General features: G+C 41.5%; 1 long non-coding RNA gene across 3 annotated transcripts; it reads right to left on the minus strand.

Annotated features, from left to right (window-relative positions):
* Nucleotides 1-4,415: 4,415 nt before the first annotated feature.
* Nucleotides 4,416-14,049, minus strand: LOC125484729. Of its 3 annotated transcripts, none has more exons than XR_007263540.1 (2): nucleotides 13,959-14,049; nucleotides 4,416-6,799 (listed from the first exon to the last, which is right to left on the minus strand). It is a non-coding gene; the product is annotated as an uncharacterized LOC125484729 (long non-coding RNA). The 3 variants fall into 3 exon arrangements; XR_007263538.1 differs by lacking the exon at nucleotides 13,959-14,049 and adding an exon at nucleotides 13,084-13,272; XR_007263539.1 differs by lacking the exon at nucleotides 13,959-14,049 and adding an exon at nucleotides 6,887-7,213.
* Between the last annotated feature and the right edge of the window lie 737 nt (nucleotides 14,050-14,786).

The raw sequence follows: 14,786 nt of genomic DNA on the forward strand, positions 1-14,786 counted from the left end.
GACCAACCTCATCCCGCCCCCTTGACCTGTCCGTCCTCCCTGGACTGACCTATCCCCTTCCTAACTCCCTACCTGCACTCACCTTTACTGGCTCCATCCCCGCCTCTTCGACCTGTTTGTTTCCTCTCCACCTATCCTCTCCTCTATCCCTCTTCTATCCGCCTCCCACTCTCTCCCTATTTATTTAAAAACCCCCTTCCCCTCCCCCTTTTCTGATGAAGGGTCTAGGCCCGAAACGTCAGCCTCTCTGCTCCTATGATGCTGCTTGGCCTGCTGTGTTCATCCAGCCCTGCACCTTGTTGTCATCCATGATTTTATTGAGTTGCAGAGCATGTGAACCACCAAACGGCCTATTTCTGCTCCTAATTCATAAATTTGTTTATCTATACTTCACCATTGAAATTGATGGATGTGAAGTGGTTACTTTGGGTTGACAGATGCACAATAGATTTGCCATGGAGAATTCAGTTTTAACTAGATAATAGGTGTCAATTATTGCCAAACCACCTCTCTGAAAATTAACTATTACAACTGTAGAGTTTTATCTCTTCCCGGTTTTAAATGTTTTGGAGATTTTAAATTTTTAGGTGTAAATGTTTTACTTATTTTGAAAACTTCTTTTCTGTTTCTCTCAAGTCAACTATTATTTTGTTCTCCTTAGTTATTCTTCTGTGCCTGATTTGACATCAAATTTCTCCATTATAACTGATACATCCTCCTTCATCCTTGTGCTATAAATATTATTATCCGTCATTTTGATTACTGAAAGAAATGCAAAGTTACTTGTCACCCCTCAAGATCCATGATCTGTTTCCCTCATTTGCCATCATCAGTTTGCATTTCACATTCTTGTCATGCAAAAATCTAAATGTGCAAATGAAGTGTATTTAACAGCAAACACTGTTTGATGTCCTGCCTCGTGAAAATTTGGGTCAAAAGATATCAAAGACACATCAAATGCTGCGCACTTTTTTTTTCTTGTTACCCATATGGCTAGGGCTCACTTTCTAATTCATACCATCAATGTTTCAACAATATACTTAGTTGAACTGACATGCTTTTTGTGTTCTTAAAACCTTTTTAAGAACGAACAGATCTATTAAAGCTTCCTATGCTGTAGGTGAGGTTTTTTTTGTTGAAACAGACTAATACAATTGGGATGGTAAACATGATAATATTTATTCTGGTAGCAATTCTCTTTTTGATGTTTATAATGCCAAAAAAATGATGCATCATATCTTCCTCTAAGGTTTGCACACTCAATTTAATGAATAATACTCAATAATTTAATTAATAATACTCAATAATTTCACAGTCCAATGAAGACAATTGTTTTTCCAAAACAATTTGAAAACTGTTCTCGATACCAAAACTGACTTCAAAATGCTGTTTCTCAGATGAAGGAAAATGTATTACTGCAACTGTATTTGATTCAGAACCCCAAGGTTTCAGATCATTTTTAATACTGCCCAACACCACTGTATGAAAATATAATGTACAGTCAACAGATAGGAATTATTATTCCAGCTGTTGGCTTCTGAAGGCTGGTCACAAAGGACTTCTGTGCAAGTTCCATCAGCGCTGACCTACCTGGGTGGCTAATCTCAGTTGTTAGGAGTGTATGTGTTGGAAAAAGGTAGAAACATAAGACATATAAACACCAACAAATCATCTAGTCTGAAGGTATGTGGCAGTGGGGTCTGGTCAAAATGGTGCAAGGTGGCTGCTTGAAAAGGGAAAGTTTGGGCTTCCCATTCAGTTTGTTAATTCAAAACCTGACTCCTTCGGTACTCTGTCTCTACCAGATTAATTCACAGCTAAATACCACTTCATATTGGTAGAAAAGTGGTGAAATTTATAAAATGAATCCCATCATGGGATATTCAGTTGCACATTTTTCAATATTTTAACATTGCCTGAAAGTAACAATACTCTTATTAAAGATTCTTGAATTATCTCGGTAAAAGTGAGATGCCTTTGTATTGAACTATTTACGTTAATTATATTGGGATATAATTCCTAGGAGGACTATATCTTTAGGTGTAATCTTCAAAACCTTTTCTCGAGTTGGAGAGTCAAATCCTTAGATTCCTTCTGTTTGAACCTTTTTTTCATTCGCCCTGGGACGCCAACATTTCAGGCTAGGCCAGTATTTATTGTCGAATGAATTGTTGATCTTAATCCTGGGTTTGGGGGAAAAGATTTTTTGACGATAAGATTTAATATTAAAATAAGCGGTAAATAGCCCAGCAAAGCTAATGGGTAGAGAACAAGATGACACTGATCTCGGGCAATTGGCAAAAGGGAGACATGAGATGGAACGCGGCTCTGAGTGCAGACGGTGGCTCGCATCTGGAAGGTGCTGCCTGCGATACTGAGCTCCAATCCAGGCACTTCTGAGGGAACTGCGCTGTTATTTGCAAAGGAAGAACCTGCAGGTTCTAAGGACACTAAGACGGTGAAGAAATCCAGATCTCGGGACAATAAGAATGTGTGATTCTTTAAAAAGCCAAGGGAGTTTCCCGGGCACAGGGAGATCCGGGAGGGTTTAGTAGGCTTTGAACTTGTTGAGAGTCACAATGAGCTCTGTCCCGCTCTGATGTGAGGACTTTCTCTGTGACCGCAGATTGTAGCTGCAATGTCACCGCAATCAAAGAAATGATGATCCCTTCCCAACACTCGGGGGTCGGGGAGATAGCCGAGGTAGTGTCACTATCCGACCCCCAAACCTGCGTGCGGGGTCATCTCCTGGATATTAGGGAGACACGGCTACAGTCTAACGGGCAAGGGCCATGAGATCTGCTCTCCCCGAGCCCAGACCAGATGGGAGCTGTACGACACTGAACTCGATGAGAAAGTATAAAAGCATTGCCCGCGGGGCTGTGCAGGCGGGTGGCTGTTATAATTATTTTCTTCATGTCTAATCTCGCAAACAATGCGAAGCGATAGAGGAGCCACAGACAACATTTCCAAAGCGGAACTTCCAAGCAATTCCATTTGGAGAAAAGGCAAAACCAAACCTATCCCCGCGGTTTTAGCCAGCTACTTGAGAGCAATGATACTTTCCAATGATTTGAGTCCGAAAGTGGGCGACTCCCCAACAATTTCCTTCATCAATAAAGTTTTAAATGGTGAATGTAGGAAGTCCAGTTGTGGCTGTCTCACTTTCTTCTTCCATCCCCCTCCCATTTAAAAATGCTTGTTAATTAAATGATAGCTGCTAAATATTCATTGGATTACGAAGGGAAAGGAAGTTAACTTGGAAAACCGTCAGCAAATATAAACACGATGACCTGACAATCTAAGCGTTGCTAATGACATGAAAAATCTGTCCGGTTGTAGTGTGCGGACACTGGGCAGGCTGTTCTCTGGAGTTTTGAAGTGAGTTCTGTCGCTGCACAACACAATGTTCTATTAGTGCGTCTCCGGTCTAAAATAATAAAGCTTTCTGCTTCATTAACGGAGAAGAGAGGAAGCACTATAGGCTCACTGAAGGACAATCCCCCGTTCGAGTTTCCTGTTTACAGTATCGCATAAGAACGAGGCAAAATAATCGGTGCTAATTCTAAAAACTACACCATTCAGTCCCTCAAAGGCATGGAATTTGTAGTAAATCAGGCCTGCAGTAACACTGGCAAGCAGCGCTGACCCCAACAAATGAAAATAATCAAAAGTAATTAGAAGCGTGCTGGACTGCTCCTCAGAGATCTGTGCTGGAGAATAAACATGCCTTAGTGTGCAGAAACTCTGCAAAGACCTATGTCTGAGCTGTTAGGTGCCCTGACCTTGTCTATATAAAGATGTGATTTATGAAGTGCAGGGCATAGCGGCAAGGCTTCTGTCTTTTTCAAGAAAACTGTTTGTGGCAGAATGTAAGAGTCTCTCAGCTCTGTGCCTCAGTCCAGGGGAGGCTATCCCCTCTGTAACCCTCCCTGTCAGAGAAAAAAAACATTTTAGGGCTAAAAAAAATCACTTGTTTTGAGAAAAGGTTTGTTGCTACTCAAATGAAATTGAAGGAGGAATTTGAATAGATCGGCCTAGATTACATGAACCTGAATCTTTACACGGTCTAAAATGTGAAAAAAAAACCTTTCCCATATAATCAATTGTACAGTTCAATCGTTAACAAAATAATAAATGTTAAAAATGTATTAAACATTTCAGGTTATCAAAAGAGTTACCACTCACAGCATTTCATTTCCCTGCAGTAGGATCCGGTTTTTTTACTCTTCAGTTTCTGGCTCTATTTTGTTGGCTCCTGTGACATCTCATTTAGAATTTTTTATTGTAAAATTTAATGTAGTTTTTAACTTTAATAAAGAGCTCTGCTGAGGTTTGACTAAATTGCGTTAAACTCGTAAGCAAGGTGTTTAGTTACGTTGCTGAGCTTATCAAGCCCGAGGCCCCAATGCAAGTTTCTCGTGGGGATAAAACGTTGCTTCTTTATTCCCCAAAGCAGGGTAAAACACACGAATACATTTGAATTTATGCAAAGCGATTGAGTCTGCATCCCATAATAACTCCTTCACACTTGTTGTAAAAGGATGACTCCTTTACATGTCTTTCACTCGACTGCAATCAAAAATTGCCAAGCTGAACAAAACTGTCTTGAGGAAACATAACTTTTATTTTCGATATTTGTCGCTTCCCTGCATGAATTCTGACGAACTAAATGAACATGCTGCACTGTGTTTTTAGTTGTTTCCTACAGTTATCATTAATTCCGAGTTTCTAACCAGTCGAACTGCAAAGTCGTGAATCAAGGTGTTTAAGGGATAACAGGCAGAATCCGATTTTTTTTGTCAATAGCAATGTTAAAGACAACCGAAAATCGTCTTTAACGTCACCCGACAGGTGAAGCTTTAGGAAAAGCGCTTAATTTAAACTACGTTTTCTCTGACCAGTAGTCTGTCGATAATAACAGGCAAATCGGAAAATGGGCGCTGTTCAAATTATTTTTAAATATTAAATACAGGTAATGTTCCTTTAAATGACAGTTCGAATCAGGGAACTGTGGCACTTCGAATGTTGTCGTTGGGCGTACCAGCCTAACTTGGTCTTGTGAAGTAGTCAGGGTAAACACCAGGCCGTGTGCTGTGCAGGTGTTAATAGGCTGGGACTCTGCAAATTGGTCCCAATCATTCGATTCCGAACCAGGGATTGTTTATATGAATTCCATGATTGGAACATCAGACACTGATGTGCTTTTGTTGTGGCTCTATGTTGGTAAACCGATCTCCAGCAAAGATGCTGTAGATTGCCCAAAGCAATGTGTGTTATCCCAGCATAGTGTTATTTGGCAGCGGTCTTTCAAACTCATCGACGTTCAGTGACAGTATGAGCCTGAAAGCGAAAAACCACGTGCAGATTCTATAGTTCTTGCTATATTTGGAACGCTCCTCAGATAAAGAAGCTTTTGTGCTTTTATGTATTTCACATGTGCAGTGATTGAGATTTTTTTTAGTTACTGAGAGTGGGAGGAGAAGAGTTGTGTGGTTTGGATCCTAATGACTGGAAAATGCTGCTGAAAGAAAGCTGTGGTGGAAAATGGTAGAACTCCTAACTGCCTTATCTCTTCAACATTAACCAGATCTCGAAGCGAAATGGAATAAACCCGCTGTACGTTTGTGCAGATTACGATTTTCTTTTCTTCACAGTGAAACGCGGAACGGGTTTTTGCTGTTTGACCCGGTGGAACAATGTCTAGACCAGTCGGGAACGAGTGTGCGAGCACAGGACATGGGCGACACCTGAAAGAGCTCAGGTTGTTTCTTCTACCGAGAGAGGCTCTCAGCCCGGGGGGAGGGAATAGATCCCAATGAGCGGCTTGTTGACAGAAAAACGATGTAAAAGAGGCCAAAAAGGTCACAGCATCAGTCACCAACGCACTTCTTAAAGTCCCACCTGCATCTAATTGACGTTAAAGCCATTTTCATTATTAGAAAGTGCGGGTTTGAGGTTTCCAATGAAACAGAGACAGGGCTCTTCCCTGCCCGGCGTTAAGCATTTCAGGCAGCTCCAGCTCAACACTACAACCATCATATCAGCAACTTTATTAAACAGCGATCTGCGACAGCAATGTTTCCTGTTTAACAGTTTCCCAGGACTCTATGGGCTCAGTAATCCCACAGGCTGCTCTGGGTGTTCAGTTTAGTCTAGCGGCACCCAAAAGCAGGCTTCAGTAAAAACGCTGACACTTGCCCCCCCCTCTCTCTTTCTTCCTCCGCAGAATACTTTACGCGTTGAAAAAAAACATTCCTTGAAAAATTTCTGTTTCGTTAAATGTCCCTTTCCTTTTTGCAACATGATAAATACCTAATGCTTCAGCTGAGTAAAAGCCCTCGATATGCTGGTAGATTCTGTGCCCGTATCTGATGAACGGAGACCTAATCTCAGTGTGGATGTATTTACTAAAAGCTGGAGTAAGGGCTCCCTGTGTTTAAAACAGACATGTTAATTTTTCCCCGCAGCCGGGTTCCTTTTTCGGTTCCAATCAAAAGGGCCCAATAGAGAATTGTTCCCGGTTTCGCTCTCCACCACAGCTGCGTGCCCGAGTAACTCCCCGGGACACTATCGCTTCACGGATTAGGTACACATGAAAAGATTAGCGAGTTTTAAGAATAAATTGCCCGATTGGAACAATAAAGAGAGCAGTGATCTAAACCTTTACCGGCGGCTTCCTCCGACTCCGTTCCACTTTTCCGGCTCAGGAGAAACTTCGGGTCCTTGTAGCGTTTCAGTCTGATCCGGAACGCCGCCAGGATCCTCGTGGGTTAACGGAGAGAACAGAGTGATCGAACTAAAAACAGGAGTAAAAAAAAAACAGACCTTGGTGTTACCTAAAGCAAAATGAAATAGCGTGTATGCATTTGAACAAGTAACTAACCGGTGCCAAGCAAAAAGCGAGGCTTCGATGGAAAGGCTTGTTCCAGTTTCTCCGGGTGTACCCCACTGAAGGCAGCTCCTGAGCTCGGTATATACCTAAAGGTACCGTTTTAACGAAACGAATGGAGAAAATTGATGAAGTAGAACCGTGGAGAGCTCTGGTAATTGTAAGAATGATTAATGAGAATCAAATTACACCGTCTCAACAAGCAAGAACATTAAATAACAAGGAAAAGAAACGCGAAAGAAAGTTATTTGTAATCAAACAAGGGAGACCCAGCCACAACAAATGGAGAACAATGGCTCACAATATTTAATGAAAAATAAACTGCGGATCTATAGACACATGCTGAGCACTCTGAATTTAAAATCGATTTCCTTGAATGTGATTGTAATTTGATTTTTTTTTTACTTTTTTGATTTTAAAAACAAGTGTTTAAATGAGGTTGAGAAGATGGGAAACACCGTGCCCTGTCAAATATTTCCCCTTGTGGTACATGCAAGCTTTCACAAACGCCTGACCTTTTGGAAAGTCAAGATAGTTTGACAAATGCAACCAATTTGTGGAGTTTTGTGTTGTCTCCATTGATACAATGAAATAGTAACTTCTTTCCGTTTGTTGAAGGGAAGTTGTGTTTTTTTTAATTGTTCTGTTTCTCACTTAAGATACATATTTTGTTCTCCCTAATTGTTTTTAAAATTATGCCTCGCAAATTAACCAGCATATAATCCATTTTTCGCCTGCATGTAAAATTCAAGCAATTAATTGTACAGCAAGCAACTTAGAATTCCCTCCAGCAGCCCTGGAGATTGCTTCCTCTGGACCTCTGGCTTTAGAATCGAATGCAGACTGTCGGACAAATTAAATTAACTACAGGGGAAAAAAAAGTACCTCTCCCGCTAGTGGACTTCAGATACAGGAGAACTATTAGTGTCCGTTAGAAATGGTATTTAATACACACACAAAAAAAAGTTTATACTGAGGCAACACATTTCCGGAGCTGCTGTATGTCCCGCTCAACATATTCCATTAATTAAACTTCGTTGCACGTGTAAATAATTAGAATAAAGGCGCGGTAATTACAGAATAGACACGTCGACACAAAGAGTTAAATGAACATTCACAAAATTGTGGATATAATTCCACAGACAAATTTCAATGCAATCATCTGCGTATCCTGCGTACACATAGGCAGAAAGATATATATATATCTCCAGCCAGTTTAATCTTTTAGAAACATGGGTAAACGGTTGATCTTTGCCATGCCTTATTTCACATTTAACCAATGCATTTTGATCTATTTTATTTAATGAATGGAGTTCTGCGTTGGATAAGTATGATAACAATCGCTTGACCCCTCAAGATCTAGTTTCTAAATTGAGACGGACTTTAATAGATGTCATGTCCGTGACCCGTCAATAGCATTAAAATACAACTCGCGATTGAAAAGAGGTTTGAATATTGAACAGGTCCCACTGTCTCCACACCATTCTGTCACTATCGATCTCCTGTACAAGTTCGTTTTGTGAGGGATTGAGTTGTTTTGACAATCGTAAGATCTTTCTCGAAAACATTTCCAAGACAGTACATCAAACAAAGCAGGCGGGATCTTGTCAACCGCCCGCGTTTGGAGGAAGCTTTTACTGATGGAGCCAAGTTACACCATCTCTTCCTTTGTGCGGAACGTCCCTTTGCTCTGCTTACTCTCTCTAACTATTCACAGGTTGGCGGAGCGAATGGGGACAAGTTCTGAAATAATGACCAGGTTCCATTCTCTCTGCCTTCTTGAGATCGAAATTACATGTCGTAAATAATAAATTCATGTCACACAAACTATCCAATGAATAGGTTGATGAAATCAATATGGAAACGACGGAAGTCGGATCAGAAGACAAGATCTTTCCCAGAAGATCAGGTCAGGGTTACAAATATTGCAGAATTATAGATTTTACAGGTATTACAGTATTACAGATACGGATATTATACATATTTCTCAGCGGCCTACATTGTTCCTCAACTCAAGTGGCTTCTCAACTGTAAAACGTGGGCTCATTCCTCTGCCGCTGGAGACCCAGCCAGAACCGTATGACCCTCTATGGGAATGTAATGCTGTTACAGGTAAACTCTATCATTATAACAAACCCTACGGTGTCCCTTTGGGATAGTTGCCCTAACCCTGACCTTGTTGAATTAAATATTACCCGAATCTCCGGGGGTGGAAGTATTGCCCACCGAGAGTTTCTGGCCAATGAGATGAGGGCAGGTCCATTGAATGACAGCGCCACTAGAAAGGCTGTTGCCTGTGTGGTATAACAGCCACCAAGACCTGAGATCACGAAGGTGGTAGTATTGTGGGGGCGCAGGTGGCTCCAAATCGCAGATGAGTGATGCTGGGAAGGTGGTCACAGGGTGGCAAGCATTTGGAAGAGGGAGTGTATCAACTGCAGGAGCAGGAAACAGCTCTCAGCAGTATCCCTCCTCCTTGCCAACATCATTCATGTACTGAATACCTTTAAATGTTAAAATTCACCAAATGCTTACAGGAAACCATGAGTTTGCTTCTTGTGCTCCCTGCATAACAAACCTTATGCCTGCTATTGGGTTAATATCAGAGGCCTGAGATGTGGAATGAGTGATCATTGATTGCCCAATGAAGATCCTCAATTGCAGAGAACACTTGCAGCAATTTAGGCCAAGCAAAATGAAATAATAGTACTTGATAAAGCATGAACTTCAATTACATACAACTTCCTTCAGGCCTTCTCAGCATCGATTTAATTAGGGTGGGGGTGAGAAGGTTGTGGGCTTGCCAAAGCCATCAGTGTGGAAGGTATCAACTTCCACCCTATAACAAGCTCTGCCCTTGTTACCGAAATAGAGGCTGAGTACAATTGTAATGCCCTTTACAATTCTTATTCACATATAGTTTGTGGGTACTGTTGGCTAGCATTTTTTGTCCAACCTTACTTGCCCTATCTTCTTGAACCATTGCAGTATGCTTTAGGTAAACCCACAATGCCCTGACGGAAGAACAAAAATAGCAATTGCTGGAAAAATTCAGCAGCTCTGGCAGCATCTGTGGCAAGAAAGCAGAGTTAATGTTTTGGGTCCAGTGACTCTTCTTTAGAACAGGGAATTCCAGGATTTTGACCCACTGACGTTGAAGGAATGGCAATATAATTCCAAGTCAGAATTGTGAGTGGCTTGGAGGGGAACATGCTGGGGGTGGTATTCCAATATATCTGTTTCACTTGTCTTGTAGAAGGTAGTGCTCATGGGTTTGGAAGGTGCTGACCTAGGAGCCTTTGTGAATTTCTACAATGCATCTTGTAGATAGTACACACTGCCACTATTGAGCATTGGTGGTGGAGGGAGTGAGTGTTTGTGGATATGGTGCCAATCAAGCAGGTTGGCGTCAAACTTCTTGAATGTTCTTGAATGTTGATGGAGATGCACTCGTGGAGACAAATCTGGAGTATTTCATCTCACTCCTGACTTGTGCCTTATAGGTGGTGGGCAGGCTTTGGAGAGTCAGGAGTTGAGTTGCCCATTTGTAACTGCTGTGGTGAGTCCAGTTCACTCTCTTATGACATAGATTATCTGTTGGAGATGGTCAATAACCTGACATTTGTGTGGCACAATGTTGCTTGTCACTTGTCAATCCAAACCTATCGTCCAGGTCTTGCTGCATTTGGACATATGCTGCTTCAATATTTTAGGAATTGTGAATGATGCTGAACTTTGTGCAATCAGCAGTGAACATTCCTAATTCTGACTTTGTATTAGAGGAGAGGTGATCTTCTGCCGACTTTGAGACCAGAAAACTCAAATCAGATCTGTGGTATCCATCAGAATATTTTGTTGAATTGAAAAGTGTTTTTTTTTCACCAGTTCTATGTATTGTAATGTCTATGTCTATGCGGCTGATTCTGGAACAATGTGTGTTACTTCTTTTTCTGTGCGTGATCGTGCAGGTTTGAACACGCTCTTGTGTGCGTGCATTGGCGTGATTCTGCATTTGAATGGAAGTATCAGAGTGTGTGTCCTTATCTTTCCGTAAAGATGTGTCCACATGGTAGTGTTTCAGAGTGTGCCCCTGCAGCTATGTGACTGCTCATGAGTACCAATCTGTGTCTGCGGCTGTGTGACTGGGTGAGTGTTGGAGCCTGGGGATGTGTGAATGCAGTAGAAGTGAATGAAATTATCGTGCGGGAGGGAGACGCCAGTTTGACATTGATTGCTGTCGATTTAAACCAATGTAGCTACTGCCCCTTTAAAAGTTGCTTGCAAGACGGAGTTATTTTCATCAATATAACTATACAAAAAAGTTTATTAATAACGTTCTTTTGGTTTTTATTAATAACGTTATTTCCTGGTTCTGTGACTTTTCGGGTAGATACACGAGGTAATGTGCAATTGTGCAGAAATCCCTCTGCAACTCGGCCTGCCTCATCGCCCAGTGCTCTGTGCTCGTTGGGAGTGTTCCCAGGATACAAGGAGCTGGAATGGCTCTCGGTCCAACGTTGTCCAATGGCATAGCGCATGTTGCTGAGACCATCAGAAAACGCTGTCTTCAAGAAAATCATATTTTAAAAAAAAATCATCTAGAAATTATAAGATTTTCACAAGCACCGCTGAAACTGTACAAGTTTACAGTAATGCAGAGATCAGCGGATTGATTATGTGTAAAACACATGATAGATTGGCTGAAATCAAATACCCAACTCAGACCATTTTACTGCCAATTGCGATCGCCATCTACTGGGCAGTCTGCAGCACTGCCACTCCCACCCAAAACCCATTTCAGCTCCAAGTCCCAGCCCTATCAATATGAAGCTCATTTGCCCAGGACATGGTACTGATTCTCGACGCTTTTGTTTACACAGCGACATTTCCTGCTTTTCAGAGGACTGTTTTTTTTTAATAAATAGCCAGCTCTATATCAGAAAAGCAGATCAACTCCACCAAGTAGTAATCAGTTTCCCAACTCGCTGCTGCTTCTATTTAACACACAATGCATCATAAAACAAATCCTTCATCCTGACAGGAAGAAAATAGAACAGCTCATAGGTTCAGCTTGCCCAAGTTATTGCTAAATTAAAAAGCTCCAACAATGGACATCTTGAGGAACGGCAGGAAGCTCGCGGTCAGCAACCGGGGCTTGCTGAAGGTTCTCAGCACTGGAATCTATGGGAATCTCTGCCTAGGTTCTGCTGCTATTTACAAAGGAGTCCCGGAGTTTATCCGGTGATACCTAACGTCGCATTTAAAGTTGCACGTCAGTAATTCCATACACAACAACAAAAATAAACCTAAGTAAATAGATCCATGATTACACATAACAGAGACCAATCGAAAGCCTCGCAGTAACAGAACGAGCGATTTACTAACCGATTACATAAAACAATTGATATCAGGAACAACTAAAACACTCAGAATGTGCCTTGGAATCAGTAAAGGTACAAATGGAGGTAGTTAGAAATATTGTCTATTTCACATCTGCCAGGAATAGGGCCAGCTCTTTGCAAATACATAACTCCAGGCCTGTGTCACAGCAGTCGCCAAACAAATCTGTCATATTTATCATATATATCATATAATTCCATATCTGTCAAATCTAGCTGTTATATATACTGTAGACATGATCACTTCCATATGTATCTGCCACATATACCATATACAAATAGGGAGGCGATGGTTTAGTGGAATTAGCGCTGGACTGTTAATCCAGAAACTCAGATAACTGTCCTGGGGACATAGTTTCGAATCCTGCCGCGACAGATGGTGGAACTTGAATTAAATTGGAAGTCTAATTCAAAAGTCTAAATCATTGTTGGGGGAAAACGCCCATCTGGTTCACTAATGCTCTTTAGGGAAGGGAACTGTCTACATGTGACTCCAGATCCACAGCAAAGTGGTTGACTCTTAATTACCCTCGGCAATAAAATACTGGCCTAGACAATGATGCCCACATTCTGAGAATGAACTAAAAATATCTGTCATATGTACCATATCTGTGTTATACATGTTTGTCATACATCTAACATATCTATCATTCAAATAGGATCGGGGGTTTGCGTAGAAAATACAAACAGATATTAAAATTCGAGTTTATTTAACAATTTTAAAAACAATATAAAGAAGATGTAGTAAACGTAAATGTGGAAATTCGATAACATTAAAACCCCGAGCGTTACCTGGAATTGAATGTGGAGTCAGTGAAGGTGCCGTGAAGGAGGTGATAGGAAAGAAGCCAGAGAGCGAAAGGCCGCAGCACCTTGATCAAGTTGGAAAATGGCAGCAGATAGTTACAGCTTCTCCCTGGTCCCAGCAGAATAGAAGCATCTGAATTTGATCAGTGTTTATTAACCAGAACAAGGACTGGCACAGGCACTAACCTGGGCAGCTGGCATTTTCTTGGGAGCTGTGCAGAAGATTCCAGTTTGGTGTTTTGACCCGAATGTCTTTGTAAATCTTTACGTGAACATGTAGCTATTCGTATGTGCGTGTGGAGGACCTGCGAGAATGTGTATGAGTCTCCTGTGTGTGTTTTTGTCCCTGTCTGAGTAAGTACACGTGGATGTAACTCAAAGTTTATGAAGTTATTTTTGACAACATTTAACCGAAAAATAGGATAATCACTCAAAGGAAAAGGGAACTTCCTCACCCCTTTCTAAAGGTACAACATTCTTGGTCACTTCGATTTGAATCATATTTAAACCTCGTTAGCAAAGTTTCAACAAAAAGCCAAAAGTATCCCCCTCCCCGAAAATAAAACCTTTCCAAAGTTCCTGTTTTCCTTAGTGGGGTTGGGTGATGTCCTCTGGGGACAGCAGGATGAGAACTCCTGCTCAATCCCGCTCTCTTCCCTGCTCAGAAACTCTGGTCAGGAGAAGCTTCCAAAGCAACTTCAATGAGAAATCTAATCCGCTTTCCCGGGGATTGTTCAATGTGGCGGCAAAAACCACTTTCCTTTTCACTGACTTTCAAACTCTGCCTCACTTCAGGTAAATCCGTGGTTTGCCGCGCGGCCCGAGATAAAAGCCTTTTCTGATATAAAACTCATTCCTACCGGTGTCCTAAAGTAAAAGTGAGGATGCAGACAGCTCCATGTGGAGGTCGATCCGATTTCAGCAGGTAACTGCTGCAGGCACGGAGCTAGAGGGGCGGTTATTAGGAAAATACAAAAATGGAACAAATGCTGTAACATCCAGGTGACATTCCACTCTGAGCCAATTACACCTCCACCCCCGCCACTTCCCCCCACCCCCAGAATGTGGGTCTCATCTGAAGCTCCGTCCACACTATCAAATACAAAAACAAACTTCCTAACTTTAACATCCACCTATACAGAGTGTATATATGTTTACGTGTGTGTATATTTCTACATGTGCTTATATGTTTCTATGTACACCTGGATCTTTAGGTTGAAATCCTATACTTACTCGCAGATTAAAATGAATTTCAAAATTAATCTTCCTTTTTCTGATTGAGCCACGATTTATTTGCTGTTTATATACTTTTCTAAAGAAAGAACTTGTTTTAAAAACAAAACAAGCGATATGCGAACAGGGTGGTTCAGTGGATGATAGTGAAAAAGTGTGAACTGAAGTGGGACTGTTGCTTTGATTACTAACTGTTGTGTCCCTCTCGACACTGGTTCCTGAGAGGCGTGTTATAGAGCTTTCATTCCGTCCTCCTTCCAGCCCAAGGTAATGCAATCGAGAGAGAGCGAGCAAAAACGGACGCTTGTCTTTAAATCCAGCCCATCTTAACCTGTTCCTGTCTTTTTAATGAGCTCTCCAGGAGATCTCTCTCTCCAGTGACGACCTTTCGTTGACCTCAGCGATCGAGGACGCTTCTGACACTTCATCATAGAGAAAAAAAAGGGACAGACAGA

This window comes from Rhincodon typus, chromosome 13 (assembly GCF_021869965.1).
Source record: "Rhincodon typus isolate 14 chromosome 13, sRhiTyp1.1, whole genome shotgun sequence".
Taxonomy (NCBI): domain Eukaryota; kingdom Metazoa; phylum Chordata; class Chondrichthyes; order Orectolobiformes; family Rhincodontidae; genus Rhincodon; species Rhincodon typus.